Raw genomic sequence first — 20,995 nt, forward strand, 5'->3', positions numbered from 1 at the left:
AGCAATACATTTAATATATTTAAGCTGTTCTTCAATTATTTTATATATTTGCGCATTTCTTTTTCTTTGCTGCTGTAACAGAGAAATTTCCCAACTGTGGAATTAATAAAGGTATATCTTATCTTATCTCATCTCATCTCATCTCATCTTATCTTATCTTATCTTATCTTATCTTCCTGTGTGTGTGTGTGTGTGTTAACTAATCTAAAGGACCTACATGCCGTCTTCTTTATTGAGAGACAATGACATGTCTATGTCATTACACATAGCACATGGAAGTAGCATTGTTCCTCCCTCAGCTGTTCGGTGTCAGAGTGGATGTTAAGAGGCTTTATTCCAAAATGACGTGGTTTGTTTGGTGTCATTTTTGTTGACATATCAGTCAGACAGGGCATCTTTTGACTACGCACAGACACAGAGACTCATTCTGACAGTGTGTGTGTGTGTGTGTGTGTGTGTGTGTGTGTGTGTGTGTTTTTACCAAGTGGCAGACACTAACTGTTGGAGAAACCACTGGGTTGGGTTGAAATACTGGTTCTTGTTTACACACTGGCGTGAGAAACCCAAAGTGTCGAAAGGTTTCTATCATATATTATTCTTTCATCCCTACGTGACTTTAAAACAGGAACAACAACACGTGCAGAGATTGTTGGTAAACATGAATATTAATAGACAAGGGAAGCATGGGCTCTTTGATAAACAAGGTACACAATGCAATGGAAAGCTAATCCTCATAAATGAGTAGGCACTAATCCTCCCTCCTTACAAGTGTGCAATTATCTACCAACCACATGCTACCCTACTCTCCAAAAACAAATCCTTATGGCTGTTAGAGTTAAGCATATATTGATCATTTCAAGGAAGTGAATAAAAGCAAACATATTGCAATGATACTGCGCATGTCTGGTCCAAAAGCATTTTCGGTGGCACCATTTTTACTCATAGAGCTGTCAAAACAAAATGACTAACATACTTTATAAAACAGTTAAGCGATTTTTTCAAAAAATAAATGATACTGTGGAATCACCGGACCCCTTAAATCAGAAAATTGAGTCAAAAGCTTTTTACTCAAAATGTTAAACATTTACCTGAAGTACCGTATCCAGACGTATATAAAAATTGTCTGGATGATACCGAGTGCATATACAGGAGAGAAGAGGTAAAGGCTTATCGTAATTTGGATGCCTACTATTATGTCCTTAGCAGGAAAATTGCCGAGCCCCTACAGAGGGTGGTGCGGTCAGCTGAGCAGACACCAAGCTCCCTGACATTCAGGACATCTACAGCGAGCGGTGACTAACCAAGGCTAGGAAAATTGTGAGCCTTCTTAGACCTAAGCCATCTTAACAATTAAGTCTTTTTTTCTGTTCGTTCAGGGAAGCACTTCTGCTCTACTTTTTGAAGGCAAACACAGAGAGAAAGGGGAGGGGCTTCTTCCGCAGGCTTTTCAGAGTCTTAACCAGGAAAACACCTAACATCTAGTACCTGGACTTTCTCTCCGTCTACTTTTACTTGTTTTTGCACAACTGTCACTTTAATACTGGAATGGCATAGGGCAGTGTCAATTCAAGATCTATAATATATTATTTTTATAAAAAATTTTTATAATATTAAATGTATAACTTTTATTATATTTAATCAAGCTGTTAAAATTAACATTTTAATGCAAATTAATTTTAGCGAGCATTTTTGTTTGACCATTTTTATAAAAAATATAAATAAGTAAATATAAAAGAGGTGAGAATTCAAACCTTCAATGCAAAAGATTTCTATTCATGTTTATTTATTGGTCATTCAATGTGGACGACCATCACGATCAGGACCACGCGGAGGATGCGGGAGTAAATAAATTATGTCTTTATTAGCGTTTGGAAATATACAAGAGTCGAGGAGAAGCATGAACCTTAATGCGGGTACAATACGTAACGCAGGGAGGGTCCTGCGATGATCACCTCTGTGAGCCGATTTAGGCAAATCCGTCTAGTGTGCTTCCCTAGAAGTGGTACCAGGAGCATGGACCAACGGGAAATACTGGCGGTAAGAAGTCGGATAGATCACTGTACACAACTTAGTAGATCCGACAACCAGTGAGGTGGAAATGGGACCCTTTAAAGGGGAAAGGTAATGTGGAACAGGTGCAGGCGATTAGATGTAATGGATAGACCAGGTGTCAGAAACCGGAAGTAAAACAAGGTGTCATTTATTGGACAAGAGAGTATGAAACGAGACTGCAGGAAAGAGCAAACTTAAATGAGTGGTTCACCCAAAGCGTAGCTAGGAGCATGGAAACTCAGGCAGTAAGAGCAGTAGGTAGTTCGGATGATCTAAAGTCGTAAACTGTAGATCGGACGGTGAGTTAAGGGGAAGAGGGGCCTTAAAAAGGGGAAGGGTAAATGGAGGACAGGTGTAGGTGATTAGTAGGAGGGAGAGACTGAGTGAGAGTGTTGAGTGTTGGAGGGAGGCGTGACTGGAGGCTCTGTGTTTATGCTAATAATATATCACATTGCTAACTAAAATCTATTAAATCGAATTGTTGTGTTCCGTCATAATCGCATACATCATAAGTTCATATGTTTTGAAATGTTTGTGGTTAGATTGGGTAAAGTGTATAGCCATGTTGCTGCAATCTCTGTTGCCACGTCAAGTCAAGTCAAGTTTATTTGTATAGCGCTTTTCACAACAGACATTGTCTCAAAGCAGCTTTACAGAAATCAACAGTCAAGGTGAATGGTGTGCATTTATCCCTGATGAGCAAGCCATGGCGACTGTGGCAAGGAAAAACTCCCTTAGATGTAATGAGGAAGAAACCTTGAGAGGAACCAGACTCAAAAGGGGAACCCATCCTCATTTGGGTGACATCAAGAGTTTGATCATAAATCTTTCAACAATACAGAACACTGGAGAGTGAGAACTAACATGAGCACTGGAGTATAAGATTATAAGTAAATGTTCTTTCAACAGTCTTTGGTATAAAAGTAGGAGCTACTGAGCACAACATTTGTGTTTATCACAGATCCAGCATCAGCTTCTCCATGCCAGAGCCTTTAAACACTTCAGCAAGTCCAATGTCAAACTCCACACATGCAGTGGGATCCAATTGGCACTGGTACGTCTCTAGATGGTTCAGGATGTTTGCGAGTGTGGCATCTACTTCTTTAAAGTCCATAATCTTCATAAGGAGGGACGTGACTGGAGCTGGCCAAACCTCAGGAAGCCTCGGGATGGGGAGAGAAAGAGAAGCAGTGGAGAGGAATTAGCGTAGCTGCTGTTCATGATATTAACAGCACAAGTTGATAATGTGCATGTGATCAGATGTTCTGGAGCACAAGGTTATGATGCGATGTGTGTTATGTGTAGGCTTTGCTAAAAAGATATGTTTTTAATCTACACTTAAACTGGAAGAGTGTGTCTGACTGTCAGGAAGACTATTCCAGAGTTTAGGAGCTAAATGTGAAAACGCTCTACCACCTTTAGTGGACTTTGCTATTCTAGGAACAACTAGAAGCCCAGAGTTTTGAGATTTCAGGGAGCGTGACGGATTGTAGCGTGTTAGAAGACTGGAGAGATACATGGGAGCCAATCCATTTAGTGCTTTATAAGTGAGTAGCAGTAGTTTCTAGTTTATTCGAAACTTAACCGGAAGCCAATGTAGGGACGATAAGATCGGGGTTATGTGGTCATAATTTCTTGACCTTGTGAGAATTCTGGCTGCCACATTCTGAACTAACTGAAGCTTGTTTATTAATGACGCAGGACATCCACCTAGTAACGCATTATAGTAGTCTATTCTGGAGGTCATAAACGCATGGACGAGCTTCTCTGCATCGGATATAGACAACATATTTCTTAGCTTGGTGAAAGAAGGCTGTTTTTGTAACTTGGTTGATATGATTTTTAAAAGATAAGTTGCTGTCTAAAATAACTTCCAGGTCTTTTACTGTTGAACTAGTGGTTACAGAGCATCCGTCTAAATGCAGGTTGAGATGCTGGTGCTTCTGTATACTAGTTTTTGGGCCGATGAGAAAAATCTCCGTCTTATCAGAATTTAAAAGTAGAAAGTTATGGGTCATCTAATCTCTTATTTCCTTAACACACTGTTATCCGGGTTAATTGAGCTATATCACCTGGCTTAGATGAAATATATAGCTGAGTATCATCATCATAACAATGGAAGCTAATTCCATGCCTTCTAATAATATTTCCTAAGGGAAGCATGTATAATGTTAAGAGCAGGGGTCCTAGAACTGAACCTTGTGGCACGCCATAGTTCACTGGCATTAGCCTGGATAGCTCTCCATTTAAATCTATGAAATGGTAACGATCAGACAGGTAGGATTTAAACCAGCTTAATGCCTGTCCCTGAATGCCAATGTAATTCTGTAAGCGATCTAGGAGAAGATCATGATCTTTGTTGCGATGGAACAGTGTGTGAGAGGGTGTGTGACATATACCATGCTGGATAACCTTTTAAAAAATCTAATTCATATTAAATGGTGGTTAGTTCCTGGCCTGAGAAAGCACCCAAACACCAAGGAACATGGTCCCAGTTATAATTTTGCCATTTTTGTGCAAGAATAAATAAACTGTCATATGTGTATAAAATGTCTCCAGCCATTGTTTGAATGTGTGCATTAACCAAACAGAAACATCCAAGTACCAAAGACTTCACTTCCTTACATGAACGAATGCTCTATATGTTCTTTACCCTAAACAAATTCAGGTTTTGGTCTTGCTATCAACTTGTTCCATTTTGGTTTACATTTCACAACGTGATTTTGATGGCTACAGTTATAGCACGGTTTGGGTTCTATATGGGTGGATATTTCCCACAGGAAGTTGACATAGAGATACTTTAGGTATCATGGACATTGCCATTTGTCAAGTCACATCTGGTTGCGAGTATGCATTTATCATGAGGTATGACCTAGAATAGAAAATGAAGCAGATCCAGTTCGGTTCATGGATGCGGAAATCAATCAATGCACTGACAGGCGTTTGCAAGTCAAAACACTACCAGGGCAGGGGAAATGTAAAATGCACTGAAATGCACTAGAAGCCCAGAGTGTCTTATTCCAGGTAGGAAAATGTATCGTTTTGCCCCCAACATATCCTAAATAGTCTATAGTGACTAATGGATAATTAATATTGTTGTATAGTTTATTTGGAATAATTAAAGTGTTTAGAGCTAATAATAGAATGTCAGTGGTATGGCATTAAATATAATTAAATTATGCATTATAAGTACTTAAAGATGCCCTGTGGGTTGACAAAATCCCCCCACACACATTGTATTTAATTCAACTTTCAATATTGTACTTTCATTGCTATGGCATAATATAATGAGGTTTCTATAGTAACATTTTATTCACAAAGACTTGAATGAAAGACAGTCCGGTATAAACATAATTATATAGCAGCACAAATGCATAATTCATTCTCTGGTGATATGTTTTTTGTGAGGCAGCATTAAACCTTAATGGAGTTTACACTTTTAGGGTCAGGACTATTTAGAGCAGGGGTCTTCAGCCTGTGAGTGAGAGTGCCCTGTCCATAAGATTGGTGTGTGTTTCTTTCTGAAATCCAATTCCACATTGAGTCCTCATTTGCTGTTAGTCACCACTCTTATAGGAAGACTTTGTGGAGATTTGTGCTCATTCAGATACAATGGTGTTAGTAAATTAATTAACTGATATAGGTGGGGAGGCCTGGGGTGCATTCAGCATTTACAGTCACCCCAACGGTGGTCAAAAGGGTTCTTTAGCAGACGATCTTCCACACACTTCCAACCTATATGAAGCATATCCTCACGGAACTGGCTTTGTGCAAAGGGGCGTTTTGATGTTGGAACATGATTGGCTTTACAAGTTCAAGTGAAGAGAAAATTTAAGGCTACTGCATCTAAAGATGTCCTGAACAATTGTGTCTGTTTGTCCAAACAGTGTATGTGTTCATGATTTTCCAAACTAAAAAATGATATCAAGCATTGGAAGTGAGAATATTTATAGACCGTGTTTGGCAGGTGACTCCATGAGAAGTCTTATTATAAGACATTGTTTTAGATGCTTCTATGTTGTAAGCAGTACCAGGAACTAATCTGTACCCCATTATGTCATTGTGACATTGTAATTATGATATTATAATATTATGAGTGAAGAACACTGATTATCTCTTCATCATGACACCTGTTAGTGGGTGGAAATATTTATTAGGCAGCAAGTAATTATTTTGTCCTCAATGATTATATGTTAGAAGCAGGAAAATAAGCAAGCTTAAGGATTTGAGAGAGTTTGACAAGGGCTAAATTGTGACGTCTAGACGACTGGGTCAGATCATCTCCAAAACTGCAGCTTTTGTGGAATGTTCCTGGTCTGCAGTGGTCGGTATCTATCAAAAGTGGTCCAAGGACAGAACAATAGGGTCATGGGCAGCCGAGGCTCATTTATGCACGTGGGGAGTGAAGGCTGGTCCGTGTGGTCCGATCCATGTGCTTGGACTACTGTAGCCTTAATTGCTAAAGAAGTTGTTGGTGTTATTGCTCAATGGGTCAGAACTGTTTTAGCAGATAAAAGGGGACCAAAACAATATTAGGCAGGTGGTCATAATGGTATGCCTGATCGGTGGCAATAAAATTGTGCTTGATCTGTATAAATGAAAAACATTTTGGGTGGTCACAGATTTACAATGTCAGTACATCGATTAGTACATCGTTTCCCTATTATAGTATGTCCACAACTGTTTTATTTCTTATATAACTTATTTAATTTTCACAAGTCCTAACCAGCTAAACTTTACATAATATACACTATGAACTTAATGTTGCTGTAAGTGTACACAAAACTGGTTGCAAATATCAAAACCTTTTTCAGCTAATCCACAGTGATTTTTCTAGGAACTCTATTAGGCTAAAACGCTGAGAATTCAAGTCACATCACCTCACCACAAATATCATCTCTGCTTCAATTTGTCATTCTAAGCAAGGCAATTATGGCACCAAATCAATATCCCAACATTATTCCCGATCAGAACACATTGAATCAAGCTAATGATCGCTGCTTGATGAACATCTGCTTGTTTGTAGTTGTCGCCGAACTAATTTCTGGCTCCAGCAGCAGCATGTCAGCTCCTTGCACTCCCACTTGTGAGCTCCTATTGAAAGACTGTTGGAAAAAAATAAAGAGTTACAATCTCTAATGAAGTTTCCTGAATCTGCTCAGCACCTGCAGAGCTTGGAGAGGAGGAATGATACAGCAGCAGGTGGGGGAAACTGACTCAGTGTGTAGCCAGGAATCCTGTTTTTTGCCAAAGAAGCAACAGTATTTCACAGCCAAATTCAAAAAGCACCAAGTGGCACCATGCCAGTGTAATCATAACTGCTGTGTTCACAACTCTATACTGAACCTGGGATGTTTTTAATATGAAAGAAATATGTTACAGGCCCTTTTAAAGCAGCTTATGTGGACAAATATTGAAATGTGATGTCTGGTGCAAATCTTGAGGAGGAAAATATTTCTTGATTTTTTTGGCAAACATTTGTGTGCTAATTCATGAATAGAATTATTATCTGTTTGCTGTAAGATTGCACTTCATAACACAGTTATTCATAACACTGCAGCCATCTCACATGGCCTCACATGGACTCATACCACACACAATGTCATGGTGTGGACCAGGAAGTGGAGGCAGATTTATTTTTTTATAAAGTTCTTACATACAAAATTAAATGTCGCTCTGGATAGGAGTTTTTTTTTTACCTGTCACATGTAAATTATAGCAAAGTGAAATTCCATCTATTTTTAGGGAGCTGGAGTCAGAGCACAGAGAGCAGAGAGGGTTAAGGGCCTTGCTCAAGGGTCCAAAAGTGTCACTTGAACCACCGACTTAATGAACAGTAAACCAGCACCTTAACCCCTGAGCTACCACTTCCTAAAGTTACTGATTGGTAACAGTATCACCAAACTTCCACATTTGAGCCCTTGAGCTGAAGTCAGAGGGCAGGGGTAAGTTATGATACAGTGGAACCCCGTTGTACGAGCATAATTCGTTCTTGAAAATTGCTTGTGTGTCCATTTGCTCGTATGTTCGAACTGATTTTCCCCATAGGAATGAATGTAAAAGTGATTTAATCCGTTCAGAGATCTCATCCGATCGCTTATTTCTGCACTTAAAAAGTATTTGTAGCCTATTTTTAAAAACAAATACACAGCAAATGACTGTAATATAAACATAATTTAACACTTACTCATGTGGTAGTGGTTGATTGCGAGTGTGAGACGCACAAAACGCTCATAACCTTCTCGGTTTCCATGGTAATTCTATTTACTTTAGTTTTCACAGCACCATCACTGATTTTCTTGGGAGACATTTTTCAAGATTTCTAGTGAAATAAAAATATAAAACTAAAAAAGTTACTGTGGGAGAGTGTATGAATACGGGAATAAGGAACGCCACAACAGGTCAGGTGCAAAGGCTTCACATCCACTTTTATTTGGTTTTTTTGTGTCGGTCTGCTTAGTGCCCCACGGAGCACGTCTCTGGGGTGCGCGAGCGCACACACACACACACACGCACGCACACGGTCTCCTCCTTAAATGCACCCTCCGATCACTTGAAAAGAGAGAACAATCATTAGGTCACATTAACTTCAGGTAAAGCAATCCCCTGCCTATCTGCTCCCGGACCCGCCCTCCATTCACAACCCGCCGCTCGGCCACGCCCCCGCTGCCACAGTTAAGTTTTTGCTGCACTGAACAACGAGAGCGACTGAGTGATACGTCATCAACTAAGCGACTGATGCGACCCTCTGCCAAAACGGGAACCGGCAGCGTGGGTTTGCCTTCGAAATTTGCTCGTGAAACAGGGTAAAATTTTGCAAGCGAGGTTGCTCGTATCTCCGTTTGCTCGTACAATAGGTTGCTCATACAACGGGGTTCCACTGTATAGTGAAATAGAGAGGGTCCTGCCCAAGGGCCCAACAGTGACAGCTTGGTGATAATGAGGCTTGAACCCCTGAGTGGTAGCTCAGTGTTTAAAGCTCTGGGTTACTGTTTGAAAGGTCAGGGTTTAGGCTCCAGTATAGCTGAGCTACCACAACTGGGCCCTTGGGCAAGGCCCTTAACCCTGTGTTCCAGTGGTGCTGTATCACAGCTGACCCTGCGCTCTGACCCCAGCTTCCTAATATCACTGATATATGTGAAGAAAGACTTGCACTGTGCTGTAAAGTACTTTTTCCAAAGTGACAATTATCTCAGTCATACAACAAAAAAATTAAATAAAAAGAAATAAAAAATATAAATATATATATTTAAAAAAAAAGATATATAAGCATAAAAAGTATAAAAGTATAAGGTATAACTAAGTATAAAAATAGCGATAAAAATAGAACTTGAAAATTTAAAAATTTAAAAAAGAATATAAAATATATGTATATACTATAAAAATATATACAAGAATTAGGCAGGGAAAAATGTATATCCATATGACATAGATACTGACGGAAGTCTAGTTTTTAAAGTGTCCCAATCTGACTGTCCCTTAAGTGTCAATATTAAATTAAAATATATATTAAAATATGATATTGAAGTGACACTGTGCCGGTCCAGTTTCAAAGTAAAGTGACAATCAGTTGTGCAATTGTACAAAATTCCTTGAATGCAACAGAGTAAAGAGTCCATTTTTGAGATGGCTGAGGTCCTTCACAATTTTCCTGGCCCTGGTCCAGCTGGAAAGGGAGAGGGAGATGTGGTAAACCAAAAAAATACTCAGCTTGCTGGATGGTGTGGTCTGGTACCGCTGGGTTCAGTCATTTCTCGGTGAAGCAGAGAAGGTTGAAGTCCCGAAAGTCCCTCTCGAACTTAATCCTTGCCCTGAGGTCATCAAGCTTGTTTTCCTCAGATTGGACGTTGGCTAACAGGATACTAAGTAAGGAAACACTGTGTGTGCGTGCCCTCAGCCTTTTTCTGGTGCCGACTCGTTTTCCTCTCAAATACCGGTACTGGTCACATCCTTTGTTTTACCCCAGGATCATTAGTCCATGTTTAAAAACATGCAAAAAGTGAGTGGATTGTATACTAATAAATATGAGTGTCTCTGTCTTATGTAATAATGACCAATTTGCAAAAAGAAATCGGTAGAAACGTCGAAAAATGCAGAAAAAAACAAAAACAAAGAAAGTGTGGTAAGATCAGTGATGAAGGCAGTTGACCTTACTGGCGTCATCTTTGAAGGACTGTGCAGTTAAAAGCCTTGCTCAAGGGTCCAGCAGTGGCAGCTTAGTGGTGCTGCTAGTTGAACTTACAACCTTCTAATCAGAATTCCATCTTAAACATTTTAAGCTACCACTTTGCTAAATACACACAATAAAACCCACACGAAAAATGAGCAAAGAAACAAAATAAATAAACCTGAAACCTGGAAAAATAATGATGAGCTTTGACAGACAAATTGGTATGGCGGGACAACGAAAGACAAGTGACAAAGTAAACAGTGAGTCTATGTACAAATGGTAATGAACAAACCGGTGTGAAAAAAAGCGTATCTGCTCTGGATAAGACAGTGTCTACCAAATGCATTACATGTAAGTGTGCAGTGGCTGATGGGAAGTGGAGCCCTCTGTCATAACCCTGACACACACACACACACACACTCTATACACACTCTAAAGTGTTTACAGTGACCATCTTACTAATTAGGAACACCTGTCTCTAATTACACACACACACACACACACACACACACACACACACACACAGAGCCACAGCTTGAAAAGTCTTTGATTCATTAAACACTTCTCCAAGTAAACGCTCACTTACTCTCACTTACTTAGTCTCTGTCATCCCCAAGCATTCACAAATGATTTGACTTTCCCTTTACATCCTTTTAGTTAATATAAAATAGCAGATATAAAATATCTTTTTAGATATCCGTTATATAAAGTGCACATCTGCAAACGTGTGCAAACTACATTTAGTGCAACAAAACAACACAACACGGTAAAATAAGGATACGTGAGTTATTTTGTGATTATTAATTATAATATTTATGAATATTAATTATGTATTTATTAAAAGAAAAAATGTAAAATCTTCTAAAAAGGAATAAGGGTTAGTTATAACAGCAAATGGAGACTAACTGTGGAATAAGAGGCAGATTCTTTCTTAGCATGTTCCAGTGATGTTAGGAAGTTGGGGCCAAAGCATAGGGTCAGAGATGATACACGGCCCAGGAGAACAGAAGGTTAAGGGCCTTACTCAAGGGCCCAAGTGTGTGCGCTTCCAATCATTATCCACTGAGCTACTATATCAGCATTTATAGACAGGGGTCCACAAACCATATAGTGTACTTTGCAGCATTTCTACGAATAAATGTTCTGTGTGTGTAATTTTTTAATAACGTTTGGATTTTGACCCTGATTAAACCTTTTGATATGGTTTATTATTATTATTATTATTATTATTATTATTATTATTATTATTATTATTATTATTATTAATTGATAAGATGGTGAAAAGTCAATTAGAAAAATAAGGATTTGACTTTATTTCCTTTACATTATAGTAAAAGTTATCCTAGATTAAAGTGATAACCATGGTAACACTAAACCTGCATTATTACTGTACCTTCCATAATACTCAACGAAAATGCGGATGCAAACACTTCATAGACGGCGGAGTGTGTCCTTGTGTCTTCGTGTCCTTATTCTGGCACTGAATGACCTTACACCATTTTGAACAAACGAGTGTGTTTATATAATCACATCGATCAATTAGACAGCGAGTTCAGATGTATTACAGATGACGAGAGCACTAAGAGCTCAGTCCACTCTCCTCTCACAGCGTGAACACAGCCTTTCATTTCTCCTCACTTTTGGGTTTTGAAATCTCTGAATGTCTTTTCAACTTTGTTTCATCTGTCTTTTGACTCCTGCTGCCCAATTCATGATACATTTTAAGCCTTTTCTGTTCTGCTTTCCTGCTTCAGTTCATCATGTTTCAAACCTGGTACTTTATGAACCTAAATCTAATTCTACTTTTCTTTTAACTCAGCATTATTTTAAGTCATTTATGATGATGATCTAGCTGCTTTCTACTTTACTTTTACTTTACGACAATTTTTGCGTCACAGTGTGGTCTGGGAAAACAATGGCACTATTTCAGTCTTTGCCGCGACCTTTAATGAGCAGGAAAGTAAATAAACGCCAGGCGGAACTGAGGCAGGTTAAAGCGTCCTACCCTCGGCTCATGCGCAATACAGGGGCTTGAGCGTTTTCGGTGTGGATGAGCAACTTTTGGGAAAGGTTTGAAAACTAAAGTGCTTTTTGAGATGAAAAATACCCTTTTAAAAATCTATCTGGATTAGTGTCAAAAGTGTAGGAAACTGCTGATGTGACATCATGGTTATATAAGGTGAGATAGTGAATGTATTGGCTCTACATAAAGGTCGTAAAAATGGGGTATGTAGTATATGCATTGCATAAGGCTGCTATTGCATAGAGCTTGAGATATAAACACAAAATGCAACCTTAGTATAAACCAGGGATCACCAACATGGTGCCCACAGGCACCAGGTCGCCCGCAAGAACTACATGAGTCACCCGCGTGGCTTTCCTAAAAATAGTTCACCATAGATGCAGCTCACTGAAACATGTCGCTAATATTTTTGTTGCTATTCATCATTTTTTAATCTGTCATGGATAGACCAAGAGCCGGAAACCGGAGTATGGTTAAACACCTTGCCTTTATTTGGTCTGAACATATACAATGCAGAGGCTTGAGGAGAAGTATGAACCGGAGAGCGGGTAGAATCCGTAATGCGGGTAGAATCCGTAATACCGGTAGTCCAGGGATGATCGCCAATGTGAACCGTTAAAGGCAAACCTACCTTGAGCGCTTCCTCCGAAGTGTAGCATGGAGGTACGGAGAATATGAGCGGTAGGATGTCCGGTAGATCTTCAATGGCAACGAGTAGATCCGACTGTGAGTGAGGTGTAATCCGGACCTTATAAAGGGGAAAGGTAATTGGGAGTGGTAGGTAGGTGATTAGAGCAGGGAGAGGCTGAGTGAGCGCTGGAGCCTTGGAGGAAGGCGTGGCTGGTGGTTCCCTGACAAAATCACACTTGCATTGGTGTGAATTTAAAAATGACAATATTAAAATATACATGACTAGATATAGATGAATATCATTAATTATTAATAATAACATATAATTAAAGGTAAATTGAGCAAATTTGTTATTGCAGAGGTGCGTATCAAACTGGTAGCCCTTCACATTAATCGGCACCCAAAAAGTAGTTCTCAGTCTCAAAAAGGTTGGTGACCTTTGGTACGAACTATATGGTCAAAACTACTGGATTACTAATTTATGTGGTTCTTTTTCAAACTCCACACTATTGTACAGGACGTCTTCGGATGCTCAACATGACAGTGCCTCTGTGCACAAAGCCAGCTACATGACAATCTGCTTTGGAGTGGAAGATCTCCTGCTATAGAGGGTCAACCCTTTTGAACATAATGAATGTGAACTCTGACTGCACCCCAGTCCTCCTCAACTCACCTACATCACTACCTACAGTAGCTGAACCATCTTCCCAGGATAGTGGGGGTTATTATAAGAGCAAATGGAGACTAAATGTGGAACAGTATGTTCTGAAAGGAGCCTATAGCAATCATGGTCATGTGTTCACAAACTTTTGTCCATATAGTGTACTTTGCAGGGTCTCTATAAATACATAGCAAGAGCATATATGTGTGTGCTTAAGGCAGAGTTCTTATTAGACCTGATCCTGCTATTAATAATACTACTATTAATATATATTCATAAGAAGAATAGAAAAAGGAGGTTGATGAAGAAGCCTAAAGAAAACCAATAATGACAGATGTGGTGTAAAGAAGACAATGTCGTCCATTTTGCCCTGGGAAGAGGGAATTCATTAAAGAAGAGATATTCACAAATCAAGTGTCTTATTTGACAGATGGATTCATGTTCGACCCTCAGGAAAAGGCGTGTTACACATATTGTTAGAGTAAACATGGGCTATTCTCCGTTTCTGTGCAGCCTCGAGAGTTACGTGAGGAGCGTTTGAACCCTGCACTTCCTCCTCCTCCTCCTCTTTTATTTCCCATATGCTCATGAAAGCGTCCCTGTTGGCTGTTTTTTCCTGTTGCGTGTGAATTATGCGTCAAGGCAAAACAGCTGGAAACCAAATCCGTGCATTTCAATAGATTCCTCTCGTTTCTCGTCGTAAAAAAAAACACAGCAGCGGTAGAGGCAGAGTCGTGAGGGTTTGTTATAGGTCTGCAATTACATTCAGCTTACTCATACGACCTCTTTTTATAAACACTGCCAAAAAGCCTGATGTTGGCTTATTTGCAAATGGATGAATGTAGCTGTGAAACATTCACCGATTTGGCTCTGTGGAGCGACGCATTTATTCCGACTAATGGTGCAAAATAAAATCATGGAAACCACCGAAACGTGACTGTTTCTTTTTCACTTCGTGTTGGTACATGATATAGCCTAAAGATTTTCTCAATTCCTTTACAAGTTCAACTACTATAATATACCATGAATGATGAGCAATACTGTGTAGACATTAACGCAAGCGTAAATGCACCACCGGGTATCAATATGAATAGATCAATGTTGGAATGAGGACATTTTTATCCTGCTTCATGTACAGAGAATTGATCATAGTTAATAAAACAGACTGCTGTAATAGGTTTTATATGGAAAAGAGAAGCGTAAAATATACACTGAAATCAGGAAAAAGTCTGCATCAGTAAACAATATCAGAAACCTGAAATAAAGGTTTTGTGAGCAAAATGTTAGCAAGATTTTGCAATGAGGCAATTAAAAGATCATGATCTTAAATGTTGATGTAAATTTTTGATTCAGGTCCAATAATATCATTAATTTGATTAGAATTTATAGAAATGTGATGTATTGTAAACTGATTGGTACTATATGTAGCATATGTGAAATTTGTCAGAATTATAGATCTGATATTGTATATCTTGAATGACAGGTGTCTCGTCCAATGATCTGTAAGTGTTTCATTCACAAACTATACCTACCTTTTCCAGTTTGTTTGAATTGTCCTTGTGTTTTCGGGTTTTTGTTATTTTGTTTTGTTATTATTTGTTTATTTGTTTTCTGATTTGTTAATGTGTTTTGCACTTCTCAGCCACCGTAGTTATCAGAGGATCAAGCTGCTTTTGCCTGGGGAAAATACATGCTGACAAATGGGAATAAAAACCCAAAGATCAGCAGAAAACTGTGTTTTTTTGATGATCACTAAGTGGTTTGTAGTTATATCAAATCAATTGTATTATTTTTAAGATATATTTTTTTCCCAGAAGACCTAGAAAAACATTCAAAAAATCTTTTTACATACAATTTGGCACTTTGACAGTTTTTATGCATCCACTGTGCTATAAAGCTCTGATAAGTGTTGACCTTCTGGAATGTTCTACCATCCCTACACATCCCTTGAGCTCAACTAAGTTCTTGGCCACTTGCCAATGTCCCTTATTGCTCAGTTTGGTTGGTAGCCAGTTCTTGGAAGAGTTCTGGTTTGTTTCAGACGTCTTTTGTTTAAGAATAATGGAGGCTGCTGTGCTCTAAATAAGCTTCAAGCCAATTATTTTGAGTTCATGACTTTGAATTGTACTGTACATACATTGTATAAATAAAAGTATTGGGACAAATGGGGTTCTTTAACAAACTGTTAGTAGAAAGACACACAATTGTATATAATCTCTTATATGCTTTACATGGGCTGGAATAGAATATCTAGAGTAGCATGCTTCGAAGATCTTTATGTACTTGATTTAGACTCTTGACATGGGGCTTGAGTGCCAACTTTTCTCCTAAAAAGTACAAAATAAATGCATTATAATAAAATAATGTGACTGGTTCAATGTGAATAATGTGAAATATTACACTTTTAACAACAAATCACTGGTTGAAAAATGAGCATGAATAAAACATGCTCTCTTGAGACTGTCCTGTGCCACCATTTTCTCATTTACTTTTTCTGCAGTTAAGTGTTTGGAGAAAAGCTAGAAAAGAAGAAATTCACTTCCTTAGTCTTTTTGTATGTAAAGGTAAAATCATAATGGTTTTCGAAATGTTTGATGTAAAATGGACGCACAAAAAAAAAATTTCTGGTTTTCTTAAAATGTCTTTTCATGTCAGATGTTTAGTCATTAATTGGTTATCTACCACACTTCATGCAGCCTATCAAGGGCCTGAAAACAAACTCATGGATTCATGGATGGATAGATAACTAGATGGGTGGAAGGATCATTGGATAGATACATGGATAGATGGATGGATGGATGAAGAGAGGTATGTATGTATGTACAGTGTATGTACCTGTATGGATAGATGGATATATCAGTGTAATATTTTATTTTATTCTGACTAGTAAATCAGTCCTGATTCATCTAATGGCAAGAAACATTCACATCTCAGCTCAAACCCAATACAGCAGCTGAGACTTAGAAAAAGCCTTGTCTTTTATTTTCCCTCACATCACCTTCTGGTTCTCCAGATGGACCCAGATAAAAATGACTTCCCCTTTGCCTCGAAGCAGCATTCCACACTCGGCCTTCTGCTTCCTGCACCATCCTTGTAATTACTCACTGAGCGGATAAATAGATGGTTCCATTATCAGGGTTATTATTATGCGTTCAGTCCAAAGGCTCTGGGCAATTTAATGCCCCTGGTATTTATCAGCTTTGCCCTGAGGCATTGAGGAACACACACTCCATGTTTTTTTTTTGTCTGAAAGGATGTCAGGTTGGTGCTGATGCAAAGTACTGTAGCTTTTTTCATCATGAAATGAATACGTGGAAATTTTTTAATGTATGAAAATCTTGTGTTTCTCATGGCAAAGTCTTTGAAGAGAATCAAATCATCTGTAAAGCACAAATTGCTTTAATTGTTTATTTTAGTTGTTTGTTACTGGTTACTTCTTTTTTGTAAAGTGTATAATTTTCAGTGCTTCATAAATAGATAATTTCTAAAGCAATATTTCATTCCTGCAATTGGATTTAATGTTCACAATATAAACTTTAATGCTGTTTATACATAATACTTTTGCTTTATTTATTTATTTACTTACTTGGCTTGACCATTTGCATAGTTCATTGTATGCAGCTTATCAACTCATCTTTGTCTTTCCTACCTCAGCTTCTGCTCAGATCTCAGCATGTCTGGCGGACATTTCCTCATGGATGACGGCTCGTCAACTGAAACTGAACTGCTGGTCATCCCAGGTTCTTCATCTCTAGGTCAAAATCTTTTAAAATCCATACACAGCTCTCTGATCTCCCTTTTTAGCCACTGCCCGCAATCTAGGGGTAACCATGGAAAATCAACTGTGCTTTTCCTCACGTTTTGCTAATGTGGCATGTTCATGTCGGTTTCTTAACTGTCGGTTGGATCTTTGTAGGGTAGCTGCCACTACTGGGTCCCTAAACAACGCACTTAACTCGCAATTGCTCAACTGTATAAGTGAGCTAACTGTATGTTGTAAATGAAAAATGGCGAGGAAGGCCTGGTGGAGGTTGCCAAACATTTATATAGATCCATGAAGTTACTGAGCACTCTGGAATTAATATCAACAATCTGGTACAGTGGCTCAGGACCACAGTGTGCATGAAAAGTTTTGCATTAAAGCACCTTAAATGCACTGTTCAGGATTCACTAAACAGCAAACCTCAACAATAAGAGAACTGGAATGAACAACCATTTGGTGCCAACCAGATGAGGATGGGTTCCCTTTTGAGTCTGGTTCATTTCAAGGTTTTTTCCTTATACCATCTCAAGGAGGTTTTTTTCATTGCCACGGTCTCCACTGGCTCACTCATTAGGGACAAACTTACAATTATAAGAATCTTATAGGTGATAAAGTTTAAACTCTTTATATTTGTTTTATTGCTGTAAAGCTGATTTAAGACAACGTCCATTTTTTAAAGTGCTCTTAAATAAAACTGAATTAAACAAATGAATTGAGTTTATATATATATGACTAAAAATGATTGCAAATACAAAAAAATTAAATGATAACACTGTAAATGGAACTGTATATGTTTGCTGTATGTTAATAAAGCCTGCTGAAACTGATAGAAAGACAATCTAATCCCAGTATTGAGAAAAACCATTGTGTAAGCATTAATAATATCTTTTATATTGACAATCTCCTCGATAGCTGATCTAAAACCAATCTCCAATCAAGTGTTTTTTGTTTCTGAATTCCTAGAACATCACAAAAGTTTAGAAAATTCCAAATAATCCCCCCAGCTGGATCTTATTATAATTCCGCTCAGTGTGAAGAACATGTCAGTCTCAGTTGGAGATCTTGGCAGATTTCTCGCCTTTTGAACAAAGATAAAAGAATGAAGAGCATCATCAGCACTTTGGTTAATTGCATTTGACAAACATGTCCATCCTCTGTGTCACGTCTCTCCTCTGTGACAGTACTCAATGAGACAGAACAAAGCCAAAGACTCGCAGCCTCATGAAAAATAGAAAAACCTCAATAATGCTGAAAGGCGCCGCGATCGTGTTTTGATGCTGCAAGAGGACGGAGCTGACACATCCGGGTCTTTTATCTATAAAATTATTTGGAAGGTTGACTGATTCCAGAGAGAGTTAAAAGTTTTTAGAAGACAGCGAAGCGTCCATGAGGTCATTACAATACAAGAAGCAACATATACTTTATAGACAAAAGTTTGTGAACACCTGACCCCAACATTCTACATTTAGTCTCAAACTCTTCTTATAATATCTTTAACACTTTTATAAAGATGTTCCACAATATTTCTTGGAGATTTGTGATCAGGTATTGATATAGGCGAAGTGAGGAGACTAGATGTCACAATTTGGCCCTTGTCAAACTTACTCAATATTCCAGTGCTCGTATTCACTGGTCTGGAAGTGGTGAACAAACCCTTTCCCGGGCTCAGACACGCTAGCTAGCTTCGGGGTTGGCCAACCCCCTCACAATGTCTAGCTTGTCTAGAAAGTAGATTTTTAAGTATGTCTGAGACTAAATTAATTCCTCTTCCAACTCGGCTGTATTAATGTCACTACAGACGTGTTTCGCCAGTCGAACTTGGCTGTAACAGTTTCCCTCTGACCAACCAATCAGAGGATGGAAAAATGCTGACGTTATTCTAGGCCAGCTAGCTGCCCTGTGAGGCGAATCTGAAATCTGATTGGTTAAAGAAACAGAGACATTTCTTAAGGAGACAATGGTAAAAAGGCCAGCATACTGACATTGAAGGCCCTGGGCAGATTAGATTGACATGGCAGCACATAGAGGCTGACATCTGATTAAACATACACGTACTGGAACAGTGAAGCCAAGAGAAACTCTATGAAATGAAGAGAATAAACTGTTGGGAATAAATTAATACAATTCCATGGAACAAATATTAGAATTCAGGTTGTAAATGTAGGTCAGTGCTTCTGATCATACCAGCTGTATATATGCAGTATATATATATATATATATATATATATATATATATATATATATATATATATATATATATATATAGACCAGCTTCTCCCGTGTAGTTCTGGGCTGATTTCTCACCTTCCTTAGGATCATTGAGACCCCACGAGGTGAGATCTTGCATGGAGCCCCAGTCCGAGGGAGATTGACTGTCTCTAGTGTCTTTGGACAGCTCTTTGGTCTTGGCCATGTTAGTAGTTGGATTCTTACTGATTGTATGGGGTGGACAGGTGTCTTTATGCAGCTAACGACCTCAAACAGGTGCATCTAATTTAGGATAATAAATGTAGTGGAGGTGGACATTTTAAAGGCAGACTAACAGGTCTTTGAGGGTCAGAATATATATATATATATATATATATATAAAACACACACACACACACACACACACACACACACACACACACACACACACAAGAAAGCCCTTCCATAAGTGGTAACCAAACATTTTTATTAACAAATCTGAATTATGAATAAGTCTAAAATGACCTAAAACCTGCAGAAGCAGCACAAAAGTTCTGTAAATTGCTCCTCCAAAGATTTTGGACGATTATCCGGAGATATGAACAGTAACAGTTCTTCTGTAAAGTTCTTGTGCTGGCCTTGAGATATCAACACCATTATATATAATCCTTGATTTGTATTCCGGGTTCGTACGCATCTAATATGTAATCATCAGATTCGGTTAGCATCACAATATTTTCATCACCTTTTTAATCCCAGGCCTGCTCTGTACCCACTGCACGATCAGGTGAGCAGAACCAGCACAGTAAATCTCGACGAGATTTCTTTTTTTTTCCACTCTGTTTTCTTTTTTAAAATATTTCCACTCAAAGGCTTCGAAGGACTTACTTTCAGCTGTAGAGGATGAAAACAAATAAAGTTTGATCGGCAAACTTGAACTTCGGATCAGTAGGGTCCTGTCAGAGATCTGAAGCTAAGGTGGATCATTCATGAAGATTAAAACACCAGCAATCATTCATTATTTATAATGTTAGACTGTATGGGGGTTATTTCTTAGCCATGATGTGGAATTCTGGTTTAATTAATAAACAGAAAAAACACACAACGAGGAAATGTAACATGCAGATACTGTCAACGGGGGGTCGAAAAGGGTTGAGAGACGGATATCAGTGTCGTAAAAGGTGTGTTTATGAGAGAGGCAGGCAGATACGTGCGATGCGAAGAGGTAATAAATAGCCATGGGTTGGGCGAGTTACGAACAAGGCTAGGCAGGACTGGGATTCATCGTTCGTTCTTTTATTTAGCATGTTTTTCACATCCAATCTCTGCAATCGCCAACCTTAAAAAAGGTTTAATTTTGTGATTGCTACAATTTCAAGATTATAACATTATTATTACACAAACATATTATTAATCCATTATTAACATTTACTGTTTAATGACAAATAAAAGCAAATAGTTTGTATAAATTGTTTATTTTTTTTTTTTAATCAATTATTTAGTCATATT

This window comes from Silurus meridionalis, chromosome 3 (genome assembly GCF_014805685.1).
Source record: "Silurus meridionalis isolate SWU-2019-XX chromosome 3, ASM1480568v1, whole genome shotgun sequence".
Taxonomy (NCBI): domain Eukaryota; kingdom Metazoa; phylum Chordata; class Actinopteri; order Siluriformes; family Siluridae; genus Silurus; species Silurus meridionalis.